At 45.0% G+C, this 19,294-nt stretch overlaps 1 long non-coding RNA gene across 1 annotated transcript in view; it reads right to left on the bottom strand.

The window, feature by feature from the left end:
• LOC144736173 (uncharacterized) overlaps positions 1-19,294 on the bottom strand; it is a 32,056-nt gene that overhangs the window by 554 nt on the left and 12,208 nt on the right. The gene's annotated exons all lie outside the window — the stretch shown is intronic.

Raw genomic sequence — 19,294 nt, 5'->3', positions numbered from 1 at the left:
GCGTTAAGGGAAAGCACATTAAGCAAACATAATATCCCCATATATAATGTAACGATAAAGTGTTGCAAGATATAATACACGCACACAGTGATATGAAGATACCAATAATGGAAGGTATGCTGTCACGTCACGTTATCATTCCGCATTCCGCCTACTGTATCATACCGCTCAGCCGTGCAGTTTCATAGCGGGCACATTCCACGTTATAATGGGCACTTTCTTGCATTAGAACAGATGCATTCCGGATTATAATGGGTGCGGTCCGCGTTATAACGGGAGCCTTCCACGTTATAATGGGCACGTTCCACGCAATAAAAGGCACGTTCCACGCTTTAATGAGGTTGCCCCATGTCATAACGGGCGCGTTCCGTGTTATAACATGTGCGTTCTGCGTTATAGCAGCTACATCATGGGACCTCCTTTGCCAGTACCAAAGATATACTGGCAAAGGAGGTCCCATGATGTAGCTGCTCACCCCGAGCTCTCATTCCTCTGTTAGTGTTTGTCTTTGTGCTGTACGCCTTTTGGCGTCCTCTGGTTTAACACCGTTTTGAGACTAGACTCAACAGAAAGCTGTCTAGTGTGGACCAATCAGTTTAAAAGACAATGCATATATTATCGGAGTGTTTTTTTTTGCATACTGACCACAAGTATTGTGGTTAATTCAGACATGATTCCTTGTAAAAGGTTTAAGTTTTTTTTTACATCTTAACACCTGTTTTGTTGCCAGGAAAAAGGGGAAAATCTATTCTCATATTTTGGTATTAGCAAAGGAGGTCCCATGATGTTCCACGTTATAATGCCTTGCTTTGTGAGAGCCACATTCAGTCACGAATCAGCTATGGCTCAGTCTCTAAAACTCAGGCTCAGCTCCAGCTCAGCCGTGGTTTGGCTCAGGCTTGAGCCACTCAGCTGCTGATAAAGATACACGAGTGGCTCAGCCGTGGCTTGGCTCAGCTCCTGGAAATCCTGAGTGTGGCTGGGGCCATGCTCGGAGTCGGCTCAATTCACACATTAGGGAATCACTACGTTAAGGCAGCACCCCAAACCCCCCTCTATCCCTTGCTTATTTGATCCTCTTCCCTATCCTTTCTGGAACCTTCCATGAGCGCGCTACTGGAACTCACAATGACATTACACTTGGGGAACGTATAATTATTTAATTCTGAATATAATTTGTTTCTGGTCATTCCTTAAGCAAGTCTAAGTCATGATTCATTTGTGGATTTTCTCTGCACAGCTCCAAGCGTGATAAATTTCAGAGAATGGAGATCAAGATGGCTCTGGCACTTCAGGGCAAGGACAGTGATGAGGACTACAACGTCGTCAAAGTCCTGAAATATTTTGACTTCAGAGGACACCACTGCATTGTCCTGGAGCTGTTGAAGTACGTACCATGTATTCCCACCGCCCCCACCCCCCCCCCCCCCCCCCCTTGGCGTGGTTAACTTCATTAGCTAAACAAAAACTATTTTATTTAGCAGGTAAAGCCCACTGCCCGATTAGTTATTTTTCACAAGCGGCCTGGCTACAAATTATAGCTCAAAAAAGTGGCTGATGTGGAAATGTATGGCAGCCAAATACTCTAAACACATGTTTCTAAATGTAGAGGGAAAAACCAGAGGACCCGGAGAAAAATCCACGTGACCAGGGGGCGAACATGCAAACTCAGAATATACATGCGTCAGGGTCAGGATCAAAGCCCCGATCTCTTCCACACCAGGGGGGGTGATAACATCACACCACCGGGGCTAGATGTTACTTCTGGGATTCCCGTGCCAACCTCGTATTGCGATACTGTGGAGCTGTCATGTGCCCCAGGTGCACTAGAGGCCACTCCTCTTTTCTCAATCAGCACCGCCCACTTTTATATAGCCACGCCTCCACTCGATCAGCAGGTTGGCTGCAGCGCAGTGGTGACGCTTGTGCCCCTCGGTGAAAATCCCTGAGTTTGATTCTCAACACGGACGCCTTTCTGCGTGGAGTTTGTATCTCCTAATAGAGAACTCCACCACCCGGAAACAGAGCCAATGAAAGCAAGTGGTCAGATGTGATAGCTGATTCGGTTTATCAGCAAACCAATGACCTAAACCCACACGGAGCTATGACTCATATTAGTCGTGAATGTGCAAATAGAATATTAATATTGTCGTTATCATAATCCACGTAGTATTGCAGGGTATGACACTGACACTGCGTCGTTGTTGTAATTGTTGTTGTTGCTTCTGCCTCTTTCACAGGGAGAGCCTCCATGATGTGATTAAGGAAGCGGGGCTCCGGCAATTGCACATGGGGATGGTGAAAACTTACACCAGGGGCATCCTCAAGTTCCTTTGCCACACCAAGGCCAGGAGCATCATCCATGCGGACATCAAGCCAGTGAGTGGACACAGCATTCAGCGCGACTTTGTTCCGGAGTTGTGTCATTATTGGGGACTCGGACCATAGAGAAAACCGCCCACGTTGGTCACAGGGTCGATGTGTTAGCTCTGTCCGTCTATCTGGAAGGAGACAGGGTCACGTTACCTCTGGTGATGATCCGGTATGAATTAAACTGTCGTGTAGAGTCGTGTCGCTATTGGGGGACTCGCCACAGAGAAAACCAGCAATGTAGATCACAGCGTTGCCACAAACTTTGGCAAACACAAACCGGAGCTGAAAAGAATGATTTTCAAAACGTGCCAAACACGCGTTTGAACTGACAGGTGCCCATTGTCGGCTTCCATGCTGTGAATGGAAAACTTCCCAAATCGTCACTAAATCCTTGCGCCCTCGAGTGTGGTTTTTGGTTCGTAACTCGTTAACGGACAGCTGTGAGCAACTAGGATAAGTTGTCTATAGAGCCGCACCCTTTTACTTAGATGGTGCTTCAGAGAGCTTTACATGTGATGAGCCTCGACGAACATCGCTCGTCTTGACGCAGAAAACAGGGAATGTTGCACTTGACTAAAGGTTGACGACGGCGCTACGCCTCACCTAGTTCCCCTGTTTAGTATGTACTGTGGTACGTGATTGATCCACTGCTGGCTGAATGCTATTGGCGTAACCTTCGAGTGTGAATTCCTTCTGCCTCTCTTCCTTTAGGAAAATGTTCTAATCAAGGACACCGTGACCGGCACCATCAGGGTCACGGACTTTGGCACCAGCTTTTTTGTGAAACGTCAACGTGAGTAACCTCACCTGGGTGTGAGTTTCTGCGTGTGGGTGTGTCTGTGTACCAGTGTGTGTGCAAGTCTCTTAGTGTCTGTACATGTGACAGTGTGTGATAACGATGCTGTTCATGACATAGTGAGTACACACATACATACATATTTGTTGTTGTTGTGATTGTTGTGCAGCTCTGTATGCTGGTGGGACCAGGCCATTCCAATCTCCGGAGGTATTGCTGGGCTACAGATTGACCTGTGCAGTGGACATGTGGGCACTGGGCTGCACGGTGGCGGAGTTGGTGACCGGCAGGGAATTATTCCAGTCGGACAGCCGCGACGACCACCTCCCGTGCTGCATGGAGGTATTTCCAACTGGGCGTTCACCCACTCGTGATTCCCCCCTCCCCTTCCTTAAAGTTGTAAGGAGAGGGGGGGGGGCGATTGGGTACTTGGTGACCTGGCGAATGGCAGCCATCGTATGTTGTATGTGTGTACATGTGTGTGTCTCTTGTATGTGTGGGGGAAGCGGTGGTGCAGCGGTTAGCGTGCTCAGCTACAAACCCGGTAATGCGAGTTTGATTCCAAATCACGGCCAACATCAGTGAGGATTATCTGAACCGGTACTGGGCATCCCCGAGTTCGACTCAGCCTCAAATGAGTACCTGGTGCGGTGTGTACCTGCTTCAATATGGCCAACCATCCCCTCTCTGTGTGTACCACAGTCCTGGCCCTCAACAGGTGCCGCTGCTGTTGCTGCTGTTTCTACTCACTACTAAAAGCACTTGCCCCTACAGTTTGCTGCGCCTACACGGGTGACATTTGCCTTTATCTCAACCATGTGCAGATCCTCGGGTTGCCTCCAAGATGTATGATGGATGCAGCTCCTGACGGAATGCACTACTTTGGTGAGTTGAAGGGTGGGGCGAGCAACCGACCGGATTCAGTGTTAGGGTGTGGCCTGGAGCTGTTGGGGTGGCCATGGGGGGGGCCTCTTTGTATTTTCAATTCCTTGGGTGAGTGGGTGGGTAAATGGCTGTGTGGGAGAGTGGGTGGGTGGGTAAGTGGGTAGGTGGGCAAAGTGGTGGTTGGTGACTGTGTGTCTCTCCTGCTGTGCATGTCTCCTGCAGATCGTGTGGGCATGATGTTCTGCCCAGTCAAGAGAAGGGTGCCAGGGAGCTTGTCACTTCATGGGGCACTCAATAGCCACGACCCGGAGTTTGTTGATTTCGTCAGCTCCTGCCTGCGGTAAGAATCATCCCCCTCCCCCCTCCCCATGAGGATTTCCCCCACCAAGGTGATCAACGATCGCTCTCCTTCGATCACCAGGAAGATGTGGAGCTGAGTGAACCTGCCGATGACCAGTACCACCGGTGTTAAGATCGCCCTCTTTGGAGGCTCATTAAAGATTCTACTCGGCAGTGCGAGGCTCAGGGCATTTTTAGAGTACTGCGTATTGAAGGATTTCCGCTGCTACCACGACTACCGCTGCTGCCGTGCGTTCCTGGACCTCGTGGGAGAAGGGAAGGAACGTCAATGCTCTCACCACGCCTCATCATGTGCGCCGCGTGTGACCCCCGTGTGTCTCTCAACAGATGGGATCCGGATTGTCGCATGACGCCAGCGCAGGCGCTGGGTCACAGCTGGCTCCGGACCGCGGCCACCAGCACCACCAGCAACGCCACCACCACTGCTACTCCTGGCAGTGTACAGTGTTTTGGAGCTGCTGAGCGACGGTAAGCCACGATCTGCTTGTCAAATATTCAAGACAGTCCATAGGGAGGTGTGGAGCCCGGGGCAAGTCACAATTAAACCGGAAGTATTACTAATAATACAGGTTTGTTTCGGTTAGATCGCGTAGATATACGTGTGTTGTTAAACCCACCATCACCCACCACAGCCAATTAATAAGGTGTATCATCTTCTTGGTTCTTTCGGTAAAGTCACGTAGAAGGGAAGTAATAAAATAATACAAATAAAACATACTAAAATAATTCTCACGACGTTTCGGCCACAACGCAAGCAGCCGTCCTCAGGTGAAGATCAGGTCTGTCGGGGAGACAGCGTCTGAATCATGTAAACAAAATGTGACAATTAGTTACTAGATCAGCACACCAGTGTGTTGGAAAGTAAACCCACCACATTTACAATTCGAGTACGACATTTTGCCGGGGAGAATTGTGGAGAAATGTGATGTCATCATTTGTGAGCCAATCTGGTACGAAAGCCTACGTGTTAAAAAGACATTACGTCTGACACCGTGACATCGAAGCACAGGGCCGCCAGAAGCACGGTGCCCGGGGCGGTTTCCCCAGTACACCGTACCCGGCTCTATATTGATTACTACTACCCTGATTTAGCCAGCATGAGCCTCACTCAGTCTCAAGACTCTTTTTAATTAGAGTCCTGCCAAGTTGTTTGCAGTACAGAACAAATTTGCTTTTGTTACTGCTGCTATGCGATTCCTATTGAGTGATTTGGGGGTTCAATTTCTAACACTGCCGAGGATGTCCATCCAACACTGGTTGTGTGGCGTGTGTGTCAGGGTTCGGTTACGTGGAGGAAAATGCCAAACCCCAAGGAATGAAAGTTACATTTTAATGTACAATTTCATTGAGGGACTGTGTGTTGTCTTGGTGAGGTCTGGGGCTGTTTTTGTTGATGTTTTGCTGCCTTGCCCAAGTTTGTATTTAGTGTTGAAAAACTGGCAGGATTTTACGTACTTTGTGCTTATATGCTGAATTATTTTGTGACTTTCTTACATATTTACACGTTGCACTCATTTTCTTATGTTTGTTGTTGTAACTTGCTGACCTTGTGCCTCGACTGCATATCTGTGAAAGAAGAGCTTCATAGCTTATCGGATTCCTCTTCATCCAGTCTAAATAACACTGGTCAACAAAAAAAACATGTTTTTCTGGCCTGGACTTTTGCAGCTGTTTTAGACTAATTTCAGTATGCTGATTCCAAATCTTATCTCAGATTTGCTCGATCACATCTCATTTTTATGCTATCGGCATACCCCATTTTCATTGCTTTTATCTGAAATTAACTCTGTCACTTATGATTGCAAGTTGTTGCGAGTCAGTGACTGCTTTAGTGTTAAAATATGGTGCTGTATTTTTAGGATAGTGTGTTTATAATATCATTTTATGTAGATATCCACATTTATTTAATATTTTTCTTCTGCAGTTTTTATTGAAAGTGCAATATTTGAGATCTAAAAAACCTGATGTGATAGACAAAAACTGAAGCCAGATTTGGAATCAGCACCCCAAAATTACCTTAAACCCGTTGGAATACCTTATGCCAGAAAAAGTGTTGACCAGTGTAATTTTCCACATTCCACACGGAGAAAGTGGCCCAAGTTTGGGCATCAAACCCAGGTCCCTCTGACTGAGTTCCAGCCCTGCCGCCTGCAAACGAACACATGTACAGTTCAAACCCCACGTGTACATTCGGTTATATACAGATGTATTTTTATAATTGGTTTCTGGGTGAGGACAAATAATGAAGCAGCCATATATTTGCCATGTAGCCTTTCATCCAGTGTGATATCGCAAGACTAATGCCCATTTTGTAACCAGACCCACGATGGGCAAAGGTATGCTGTGTTACTGCAGCATCGTTATTAACCTGGTTAATCTATCTCCGCACGATGGTGGGGGGGGGGGTGGGGGGAGTGCAATCTCTGCTGTAGCAGGAAGTTGGAACGGTGTCGTGCGCATCTCTTTACAGAGCGGAGCCGGCGCTGCCCCCATCCTCCGCGCTTGCCCAGGCCTCTAAATGGCTGACGGTTGTTGTGGAGGAAGAGGACACTCCGGTGGAGGAGCTGTTGGTGCAGGAGGAGGAGACCCTGGTGGAGGAGCTGGTGGTGCAGGAGGAGGAGACCCTGGTGGAGGAGCTGTTGATGCAGGAGGAGGAGACCCTGGTGGAGGAGCTGTTGGTGCAGGAGGAGGAGACCCTGGTGGAGGCGTTGGTGGTGCAGGAGGAGGAGACCCTGGTGGAGGAGCTGGTGGTGCAGGAGGAGGAGACCCTGGTGGAGGAGCTGGTGGTGCAGGAGGAGGAGACCCTGGTGGAGGAGCTGGTGGTGCAGGAGGAGGAGACCATGGTGGAAGAGCTGATGGTGCAGGAAGAAGAGATGAGGGGGGAGACAGAGGAGGTATGGACGAAGGAGCAGGAGGAGGAGATGGTGGTGCAGGTGGAGGAGACATTGGTGGAGAAGATGGTGGAGAAGGAGATGACAAGGAAAGAGGATCAGGTGATGGTGATGCAGGAGGAGAAGAGGAAGCGAGGGAGTCTGGCCCGCATAGCGAGAACCATCCGTTCACTCCTCCGACGCGTGCTGCTGTGTGGTGGCCGGTCCACCACACAGTAGAGGTGGTGGTGGTCACGGATCGTTGTGAACCACGACCACTATCACCATACCCACCACACACACCCTGCACCCATTCACCCCCCTGTAATACCCACCACACCACACACACCCTGCACCCACCCACCCCATGATGCCACCCCCACCACATTCCACAGGTTTTGGGTTATTTCAGGGATAAGGGGTTTAGAGGTTTCGGGATTTCGAGGGTTATAGGGTTTAGGTGTTGAGAGTGTCAGGGGTTGAGGGGATTCGAGAGTTAGAGGTTTAGAGGGTTAGGGTTTTCAGGGTAAAGGGGGTTCAGAGGGTTAGGGGTTTATAGGGTTTTGGGTTTACAGTGAGGGAAAAAAGTATTTGATCCCCTGCTGAGTTTGTACGTTTGCCCACTGACAAAGAAATGATCAGTCAATAATTTTAATGGTAGGTTTATTTGAACAGTGAAAGACAGAATAACAACAACAAAATCCAGAAAAACGCATGTCAAAAATGTTATAACTTGATTTGCATTTTAATGAGGGAAATAAGTATTTGACCCCTCTGCAAAACATGACTTAGTACTTGGTGGCAAAATCCTTGTTGGCAATCACAGAGGTCAGACGTTTCTTGTAGTTGGCCACCAGGTTTGCACAAATCTCAGGAGGGATTTTGTCCCACTCCTCTTTGCAGATATTCTCCAAGTCTTCTTGGTTCTTTCGGTAAAGTCACATAGAAGGGAAATAATAAAATAATAAAAATAAAACATAATAAACCAATTCTCACGACGTTTCGGCCACAACCTAAGCAGCCGTCCTCAGGTGAAAACCAGGTCTGTCGAGGCGACAGCGCCTGAATGAAACAGCACACGTGCTTGGAGCATATATAAGCTGGGTTGGAAGGGGGGAAAAGGGCGCCTTGACAAAAGAATATGCATATCAATAGCAATTTAGCATATTTATGGGAAATGCAGGTATGTGATTAGTACTACTTATGCCCGTGCATTATGCAGGATTAGCAGCATCAAAGGGAGGGGATAGGGGTAGCATTAATAAAGGGAAGGAGTGTTAATAGTATGTATCTGCAGTAACTAAAACCACCACGTAAACAACTAAAGTATAAACTACATAGTATCATCAGTATACTAAATATACTCTACAATAAGCTGAGTTACTAACAGTAAGTAATACATTACAATTCTATGTCGTAAAAAATATATAATATGCTTCCATCTAAACTTTATTCTCTTACATCACACGAGTCTACACCGTACTATATACTGCCATAGACAAACCCAACATTAAATTACATACTGTATTGCTATAAACCACCTTATACATTGTAATATTACACTATGTATTATTCTACCCACCCTAATGTATATCACACTGCTGTATATTGACTATACAATTACGATACTATATATTACTTTGTACATTGTATTAAGCATATAAATGTTATACTATTTGTTATTATACACTGTACCATTGACCGTCGTGTGAAAGATACTAAGAGGAAGCAACAAAATATGTCAATGGGTGAGTAGTGGGGAAACTTGCAGCGGAGCAAAGAATCCATTCCCTGCGGAGAATACAATGCCAGTGAGTGGAACGCGGTCTGAAAGTCACCGTAAACGTGAACACAATCAGTTAAGATCTGAAATGGTTTATTACGTCCTTCCAATGATTGCTAAGCCAGAATCCATCTTCTCGGTTGAAATTGTCTCTGTGTTTGTATATGTGGATCGCCTCATGAACGAATCTCTCATGGTAGCCAGATGGCTTGCAGAGAACCTCTGTCTTGGAGAAGTCAATATCATGTGAGCCCACTGAATTGTAACAGTGATCTGCCACGGCTGAGGTGTTTGTCCTACCGTGTTTCAAGTCTGCTTTATGTTCACGGATGCGGTCCGAGACATGTCGTTTGGTTTCTCCAATGTAACTGCTACCACAGAAGCAACTTAGTTTGTAGACGCCAGGGTACTGTATGTCTGGAACCACATCTTTTACAGACGGGACCAGATCACGGATTTTATGTACTGTGTTGATTTGGACCTGGATCTTGTGTTTTATCAGGATTTTGGAGATCTTTTTTGTGACCCCAGCAATGTACGGTAAGGTGATGGTCTTGAAAGGCTCCTCAACAGGATCCTTCTTGATGGTTGGAGTGATGGCTTTGCGGATTGTGTAGTCGGAGTAACCATTAGCCTGAAGAGCTTGGCGTACGTGTTTGAGTTCACTGGCAATGTGTTCCTGGTCGGATATGCATTGGGCTCTATGGTATAGAGTCTTGATGAGGGAATTCTTCTGGGATGGATGGTGGTGGGAATCCGGTTTTAGGGAAGCATCCGTATGGGTGGCTTTCCTGTAGACAGAGTGGCTCATTGAACCATCAGGTCTCATTTTAATTAGGACATCCAAAAAGGGTAGCTTGCCATCTTTTTCGACTTCCATGGTGAATCTGATGGCTGGGTGTATGGAATTGATGTAGTCGAGAAATTGGTCTAGAGCAGGCCGGCCATGTGGCCAGATGACAAAAGTGTCATCTACGTACCTCTTCCATAAGGTCGGGCATAGAGTGGCAGTCTGGATGGCGTCAGTCTCAAATTTCTCCATGAACACGTTGGCTACAACCGGAGATAGGGGGGAGCCCATTGGGGTGCCCTCAGTTTGCTTGTAGAAAGTTCCATTCCAGGTGAAGTATGTATTGGTTAAGCAGTGTCTCACCAGGGGGGGTACCCCAGCATTCAGTCATTGATGAACCAAGTCTTCAATTATTGCGATGGTGTCAGGTACAGGAACTTTGGTGAATAAGTAAACCACATCAAAACTGACAAGCAGGTCGTCTGGGGACAGGGAAATCCCCTTGATTGTCGATACCAGGTCAGTAGAGTTTAGTACCGCAGAGGTGGGTTTTCCAGTGAAAGGCCGTAGGATTTCAGACGAAAAACGAGCCAGTTTGTAGGTGGGGGAGTTGATAGTAGAGACAATGGGACGAAGAGGTGTATCTTCTTTACGTATATTTGGCAAGCCGTATAATCTTGGTGGCCTGGCTGCAGAAGGTTTCAACGAGAACTGTTTGGTCTGATCAATTAATGCGGTTGACGCAGAAATGATTTTGTTGGTTTTAGAGACGAGGCTGTTGGTGGGGTCTCTTTTTATTTTTGTATAGCTGCCATCGTTGAGTAGTTCTTGAATTTTGTTGTTGTATTCTATTTTGTCCATGATGACAGTGGCATTGCCTTTATCGGCTGAGAGGATGACAATGTCATCCCTCTTTTTTAATTGAGCTAATTCAAAACGCTCATCTTTGCTGATGTTGCTAGCTGGCATCTTAGCGTTTTTGAGGGTTGCAGAGATTTCAGATCTTGCTACGTCTGCAGCGATGTGACTCAGGCCCTTGAGAGCTACATCTACTCTAGCAATTATATCATTAACTGGTATGTGTCTAGGTGTGACTGCAAAGTTTAGTCCTTTAGCTAAAACGGATTTCAGACCTTCAGAAATAGAACTGTTACTGCGATTAATTACGACTTTGTTAACGTCTAACTTTTCAATGTGTGGGTCCGGTCTCTTGTTTGAGAGGCGGTTGAATTTGGAAATCAAGTTGTCCTTACATTTGGTCGACATAGCGGCAGCTGAAGAGGCAGTCATTTTGTCTACATATTCCCAATCCTATGTGGACATTGTTGCACTCAAAGATAAGTGTGATTTGTAGAGTGTCTTGTCTAACTGATCTAGATCGGTGCACGTAAGTCTGATTTTCTCTGAGATAATGCTAAACGAATTCTATCTAGAACTAGCTTAGCTCTTATCTCAGAGAAAATCAGACTTACGCGCACCGATCTAGATCAGTTAGACAAGACACTCTACAAATCACACTTATCTTTGAGTGCAACAATGTCCACATCGGATTGGGAACATGTAGACAAAATGACTGCCTCTTCAGCTGCCGCTATGTCGACCAAATGTAAGGACAACTTGATTTCCAAATTCAACCGCCTCTCAAACAAGAGACCGGACCCACACATTGAAAAGCTAGACGTTAATAAAGTCGTAATTAATCGCAATAACAGTTCTATTTCTGAAGGTCTGAAATCCGTTTTAGCTAAAGGACTGAACTTTGCAGTCACACCTAGACACATACCAGTTAATGATATAATTGCTAGAGTAGATGTAGCTCTCAAGGGCCTGAGTCACATCGCTGCAGACGTAGCAAGATCTGAAATCTCTGCAACCCTCAAAAACGCTAAGATGCCAGCTAGCAACATCAGCAAAGATGAGCGTTTTTAATTAGCTCAATTAAAAAAGAGGGATGACATTGTCATCCTCTCAGCCGACAAAGGCAATGCCACTGTCATCATGGACAAAATAGAATACAACAACAAAATTCAAGAACTACTCAACGATGGCAGCTATACAAAAATAAAAAGAGACCCCACCAACAGCCTCGTCTCTAAAACCAACAAAAGCATTTCTGCTTCAACCGCATTAATTGATCAGACCAAACAGTTCTCGTTGAAACCTTGTGCAGCCAGGCCACCAAGATTATACGGCTTGCCAAAGATACATAAAGAAGATACACCTCTTCGTCCCATTGTCTCTACTATCAACTCCCCCACCTACAAACTGGCTCGTTTTTTGTCTGAAATCCTACGGCCTTTCACTGGAAAAACCACCTCTGCGGTACTAAACTCTACTGACCTGGTATCGACAATCAAGGGGATTTCCCTGTCCCCAGATGACCTGCTTGTCAGTTTTGATGTGGTTTCCTTATTCACCAAAGTTCCTGTACCTGACACCATCGCAATCATTGAAGACTTGGTTCATCAAGGACTGAACGCTGGGGTACCCCCCCTGGTGAGACACTGCTTAACCAATACATACTTCACCTGGAATGGAACTTTCTACAAGCAAACTGAGGGCACCCCAATGGCCCCCCCCTATCTCCGGTTGTAGCCAATGTGTTCATGGAGAAATTTGAGACTGACGCCATCCAGACTGCCACTCTACGCCTGACCTTATGGAAGAGGTACGTAGATGACACTTTTGTCATCTGGCCACATGGCCGGCCTGCTCTAGACCAATTTCTCGACCACATCAATTCCATACACCCAGCCATCAGATTCACCATGGAAGTCGAAAAAGATGGCAAGCTACCCTTTTTGGATGTCCTAATTAAAAGGAGACCTGATGGTTCAATGAGCCAGTCTACAGGAAAGCCACCCATAGGGATGCTTACCTAAAACCGGATTCCCACCACCATCCATCCCAGAAGAATTCCCTCATCAAGACTCTATACCATAGAGCCCAATGCATATCCGACCAGGAACACATTGCCAGTGAACTCAAACACGTACGCCAAGCTCTTAAGGCTAATGGTTACTCCGACTACACAATCCGCAAAGCCATCACTCCAACCATCAAGAAGGATCCTGTTGAGGAGGCTTTCAAGACCATCACCTTACCCTACATTGCTGGGGTCACAAAAAAGATCTCCAAAATCCTGATAAAACACAAGATCCAGGTCCGATTCAACACAGTACATAAAATCCGTGATCTGGTCCCGTCTGTAAAATATGTGGTTCCAGACACAGTACCCTGGCGTCTACAAACTAAGTTGCCTCTGTTGTAGCAGTTACATTGGAGAAACCAAACGACATGTCTCGGACCGCATCCGTGAACATAAAGCAGACTTGAAACACGGTAGGACAAACACCTCAGCCGTGGCAAATCACTGTTACAATTCAGTGGGCTCACATGATATTGACTTCTCCAAGACAGAGGGTCTCTGCAAGCCATCTGGCTACCATGAGAGATTCGTTCATGAGGCGATCCACATACACAAACACAGAGACAATTTCAACCGAGAAGATGGATTCTGGCTTAGCAATCATTGGAAGGACGTAATAAACCATTTCGGATCTTAACTGATTGTGTTCACGTTTACGGTGACTTTCAGACCGCGTTCCACTCACTGGCATTGTATTCTCCGCAGGGAATGGATTCTTTGCTCCGCTGCAAGTTTCCTACACCTACTCACCCATTGACATATTTCGTTGCTTCCTCTTAGTATCTTTCACACGACGGTCAATGGTACAGTGTATAATAACAAATAGTATAACATTTATATGCTTAATACAATGTACAAAGTAATATATAGTATCGTAATTGTATAGTCAATATACAGCAGTGTGATATACATTAGGGTGGGTAGAATAATACAGTGTAATATTACAATGTATAAGGTGGTTTATAGCAATACAGTATGTAATTTCATGTTGCGTTTGTCTATGGCAGTATATAGTACGGTGTAGACTCGTGTGATGTAAGAGAATAAAGTTTAGATGGAAGCATATTATATATTTTTTACGACGTAGAATTGTAATGTATTACTTACTGTTAGTAACTCAGCTTATTGTAGAGTATATTTAGTATCTTCTTAGGTTTTTTCCGGTAAAGTCACGTAGAAAGTAAAATAAAATAAAAACAAAAATCACGACGTTTCGTGATTTTACGTGATTCGACGTGACTTTACCGAAAAAACCTAAGAAGATGATTCCTTGCAGTCACGAAAGCTTCAAATCTATATTTAGTATACTGATGATACTATGTAGTTTATACTTTAGTTGTTTACGTGGTGGTTTTAGTTACTGCAGCTACATACTATTAACACTCCTTCCCTTTATTAATGCTACCCCTATCCCCTCCCTTTGATGCTGCTAATCCTGCATAATGCACGGACATAAGTAGTACTATTCACATACCTGCATTTCCCATATCCCCTCCCTTTGATGCTGCTAATCCTGCATAATGCACGGGCATAAGTATTACTAATCACATACCTGCATTTCCCATAAATATGCTAAATTCCTCTTGATATGCATATTCTTTTGTCAAGGCGCCCTTTTCCCCCCTTCCAACCCAGCTTATATATGCTATAAGCACGTGTGCTGTTTCATTCAGACGCTGTCGCCTCGACAGACCTGGTTTTCACCTGAGGACGGCTGCTTGCGTTGTGGCCGAAACGTCGTGAGAATTGTTTTATTATGTTTTATTTTTATTATTTTATTACTTCCCTTCTACGTGACTTTACCGAAAGAACCAAGAATATGAATCCCTGCAGTCACGAAAGCTTTAAATCGAAAAATTCTCCAAGTCATTAAGGTTTCGAGGCTGACGTTTGGCAACTCAAACCTTCAGCTCCCTCCACAGATTTTCTATGGGATTAAGGTCTGGAGGCTGGCTAGGCCAGTCCAGGACCTTAATGTGCTTCTTCATGAGCCACTCCTTTGTTGCCTTGGCCGTGTGTTTTGGGTCATTGTCATGCTGGAATACCCATCCACGACCCATTTTCAATGCCCTGGCTGAGGGAAGGAGGTTCTCACCCAAGATTTGATGGTACATGGCCCCGTCCATCGTCCCTTTGATGCGGTGAAGTTGTCCTGTCCCCTTAGCAGAAAAACACTCCCAAAGAATAATGTTTCCACCTCCATGTTTGATGGTGGGGATGGTGTTCTTGGGGTCATAGGCAGCATTCCTCCTCCTCCAAACACGGCGAATTGAGTTGATGCCAAAGAGCTCCATTTTGGTCTCATCTGACCACAACACTTTCACCCAGTTGTCCTCTGAATCATTCAGATGTTGTAACAGTGGTCTGCCACGGCTGAGGTGTTTGTCCTACCGTGTTTTAGATCAGCTTTATGTTCACGAATGCGGTCTGAGACGTGTCGTTTGGTTTCCCCAATGTAACTGCTACCACAGAGGCAACTTAGTTTGTAGACGCCAGGGTACTGTATGTCTGGAATCACATCTTTTACAGACGGTACCAGATCACGGATTTTATGTACTGTGTTGAATCGGACCTGGATCTTGTGTTTAATCAGGATTTTGGAGATCTTTTTTGTGACCCCAGCAATGTAGGGTAAGGTGATGGTCTTGAAAGGCTCCTCAACAGGATCTTTCTTGATGGTTGGAGTGATGGCTTTGCGGATTGTGTAGTCGGAGTAACCATTAGCTTTAAGAGCTTGGCGTACGTGTTTGAGTTCACTGGAAATGTGTTCATGGTCGGAGATGCATTGGGCTCTATGATATAGAGTCTTGATGAGGGAATTCTTCTGGGATGGATGGTGGTGGGAATCCGGTTTTAGATAAGCATCCGTGTGGGTGGCTTTCCTGTAGACAGAGTGGCTCATTGAACCATCAGGTCTCCTTTTGATTAGGACATCCAAAAAGGGTAGCTTGCCATCATTTTCGACTTCCATGGTGAATCTGATGGCTGGGTGTATGGAATTGATGTGGTCGAGAAATTGGTCTAGAGCAGGCCGGCCATGTGGCCAGATGACAAAAGTGTCGTCTACGTATCTCTTCCATAAGGTCGGGCGTAGAGTGGCAGTCTTAACCGAGAAGATGGATTCAGGCTTAGCAATCATTGGAAGGACGTAATAAACCATTTCGATACACATTAGGGTGAGTTAAATAATACATAGTGTTATATTAAAATGTATAAAGTATAGGGTGGTTTACAGCAATACAGTATATAATTTAATGTTGGGTTTATCTATGGCAGTATATAGTACTGTATATGCTAAGAGAATAAAGTTTAGATGGAAGTATATTATATACTTCTTACGACGTAGAATTGTAATTTATTATTTGTTGTTAGTAACTCAGCTTATTGTAGAGTATAGTAAGTATCAGTTTATATTTTAGTTTTTTTTTTTTTATGTAGTTTTCACTTTGGTTTTCTACGTGGTTGTTTGGCAAATGCAGCTACATATCACTAACATTCCTTTCCTTTATTAACGCTGTTCCTTGCGCCCCCCCGTGGTGCTGTTGATCCTGCATAATGCATGGGCATAATGCGACTTTGAAACCCCTCCGCCCACCTCCTATGCATTGCCCATTGGTATGCTAAATTCCTCTTCATATGCACATTCTTTTGTTAAGGCGCTCCTCCTCGCTACACCTATATAAGCTCCTAGCTTGATAATGTTCTCATTCTTCGCCTGAGGACGGCTGCTTGCGTTGTGGCCGAAACGTCGTGAGAATTGTTTTATTATGTTTTATTTTTATTATTTTATTACTTCCCTTCTACGTGACTTTACCGAAAGAACCAAGAAGATGAATCCCTGCAGTCACGAAAGCTTTAAATCGAAAAATTCAGATGTTCATTGGCAAACTTCAGACGGGCATGTATATGTGCTTTCTTGAGCAGGGGGACCTTGCGGGCGCTGCAGGATTTCAGTCCTTCACGGCGTAGTGTGTTACCAACTGTTTTCTTGATGACTATGGTCCCAGCTGCCTTGAGATCATTGACAAGATCCTCCTGTGTAGTTCTCACCTCCACGAGGTGAGATCTTGCATGGAGCCCCAGGCCGAGGGAGATTGACAGTTATTTTGTGTTTCTTCCATTTGCGAATAATCGCACCAACTGTTGTCACCTCATCGCCAAGCTGCTTGGCGATGGTCTTGTAGCCCATTCCAGCCTTGTGTAGATCTACAATCTTGTCCCTGACATCCTTGGAGAGCTCTTTAGTCTTGGCCTTGGTGGATAGTTTGGAATCTGATTGATTTCTTCTGTGAACAGGTGTCTTTTATACAGGCAACAAGCTGAGATTAGGAGCACTCCCTTTAAGAGTGTGCTCCTAATCTCAGCTCGTTACCTGTATAAAAGACACCTGGGAGCCAGACATCTTTCTGATTGAGAGGGGGTCAAATACTTATTGCCCTCATTAAATGCAAATCAATGTATAACATTTTTGACATGCGTTGTTCTGGATTTTGTTGTTGTTATTCTGTCTCTCACTGTTCAAATAAACCTACCATTAAAATTATAGACTGATAATTTCGTTGTCAGTGGGCAAACGTACAAAATCAGCAGGGGATCAAATACTTTTTTCCCTCACTGTAAGGGTTTAGGTTAAGGGTTCAGTGGGTTAGAGGTTTGGGGGTTTATGGGTTAGGATTTTAGAGGGTGATGGGTTTAGACCGTTATGGTTTTAAGGGTAAAGGGGTTTTGAGGGTTGGGTTTTAGAGGGTTACAGTTTAGAAGGATATGGGTTTAAAGGGTTCTCGGTTTAGATAATTAGGTGTTTAGAGGATTTATGGGGTTTGATTGTTAAAGGGTTAGTGGTTTAGAGGGTTAGGAGTTTATAAGGTTATGGGCTTAGGGGTTTAGAGGTTTTGGGTGTTTCAAGGGTTATGATGTTTCGGGGTTGAGTATGTTAGAGGTTGAGGGGTTTAGAGGGTTAGGGTTTTCGGTGTATTTGGGTTAGGATTTAAAAGGGTGAGTTTAGACGGATATGGTTTTAAGGGTAAAGGGGTTGAGTTTAGAAGGTTATGGGTTTAGAGGGTTTGGGGTTTAGAGAGTTGGGTGTTTAGAGGTTTAGAGGGTTCATGGGTTTTGATTGCTCGGTGTATTGGTTTACAAGGTTAGGAGTTTTAGAAAGTTATGGGTTTAGAGGTTTTGATGTTTAGTGGATTACGGTTTTACAGGTTTAGGGGTTTCGACGGTTTGGGGTTTATAAGGTTAAGGGTTTAGGCAGTTAAGAGTGTTGGGGGTTTATGGGTTGCCGTTTTATAGGGTGAGGTGTTTAGACGGTTGGGGTCTTAAGGGGAAAGTCCTTCAGAGGATGTGGTGTTTAGAGGGTTAGAGTTTAGAACGTTTTGAGTTTAGAGGGTTTAGAGAGTTACATGTTTAGAGGTTTATAGGTTTTAGAGGGTTAGGGGTTTAGAGAGTTACGTGTTTAGAGGTTTATGGGTTTCAATTGTTGGATGTTGAATGGTTTAGATGGTTAGAAGTTGAGGAGGTTATAAGGGTATGTGTTTAGGGGTTTAGAGGTATCGGGGTTTCAAGGGTTAGTTATTTACAGTGTTAGGGGTTTAGTGGTTTGAGAGTTGAGGGTTAACACCTAGACCAGGGGTCGGCAACCAAAATAACAAGAAGAGCCATTTCTTTCCAATTCGGTACAAAATTCAGTATTTCAAGAGCCGCAATGCACCTGAGTACATACTGTACATACGTACATATCGTCAAGAAGCAGCCCGCAAAGAGCCGCATGCGGCTCCGGAGCCGTAGGTTGCCGACCCCTGACCTAGACTTTCACAACTAATATTGTCCGTAATAAAGTGGGTTTTTTTCGTTAGTCTCCAACACTTAATGGCACTTTTTGTTGATGTGACATATTTTACTAATTGGCTGTTGCGGGTGGTGGTTGGTTTAACGACACGTTTATATTTACATAATCTAACAAAAAAACCCTTTATTGGTTTAGAGGGTTACGGGTTTAGTGGATTATGTGTTTAGAGGGTTAGCATTTTAGGGGCATAGGTGTTTTAAGGGTTATGCGTCTAGAGGGTTCGTTCTTTAGAGGGTTGGGGTTTAAATGTGTTGGGATTAGGTTACGGATTTATGGTTTTAGAAGGTTAGGGTTTCAAGGTTTAGAGGGTTAGGGATTCAGAGGGTTTAGAGGGTTTGGTTATTAATGGCTTAGACGGTTAGGGTTAAAAGAATAAGGGGTTTAGAGAGCGAGGGTTTTGGTGGGTTAGGGTTTTAAGGGTAAAGGGGTTGAGGGTTAGGGGTATAGGAATTTAGAGGGTTAGGGGTTGAGATGGTTAGGGTTTTGGGGGTTTAGAGGTTAAGCTTTTAGAGGGCGAGGGGTTTAAAGATTAGGGTTGTAAGGGTAAAGGGGTTGAGAGGGTTAGCGGTTTAGATGGTTATGGATTTAGATAGTTAGGGGTTTAGAGGGTTTTAATTGTTCGAGGTTTAGTGGTTAAGGTCTCTGTGCGAGTCCAACAGG

Source organism: Lampetra planeri, chromosome 59 (genome assembly GCF_965212315.1).
Source record: "Lampetra planeri chromosome 59, kcLamPlan1.2.h2, whole genome shotgun sequence".
NCBI lineage: Eukaryota > Metazoa > Chordata > Hyperoartia > Petromyzontiformes > Petromyzontidae > Lampetra > Lampetra planeri.
Note: the sequence above shows the minus strand (reverse complement) of the source record. Positions and strands in the feature narration are given on the sequence as shown.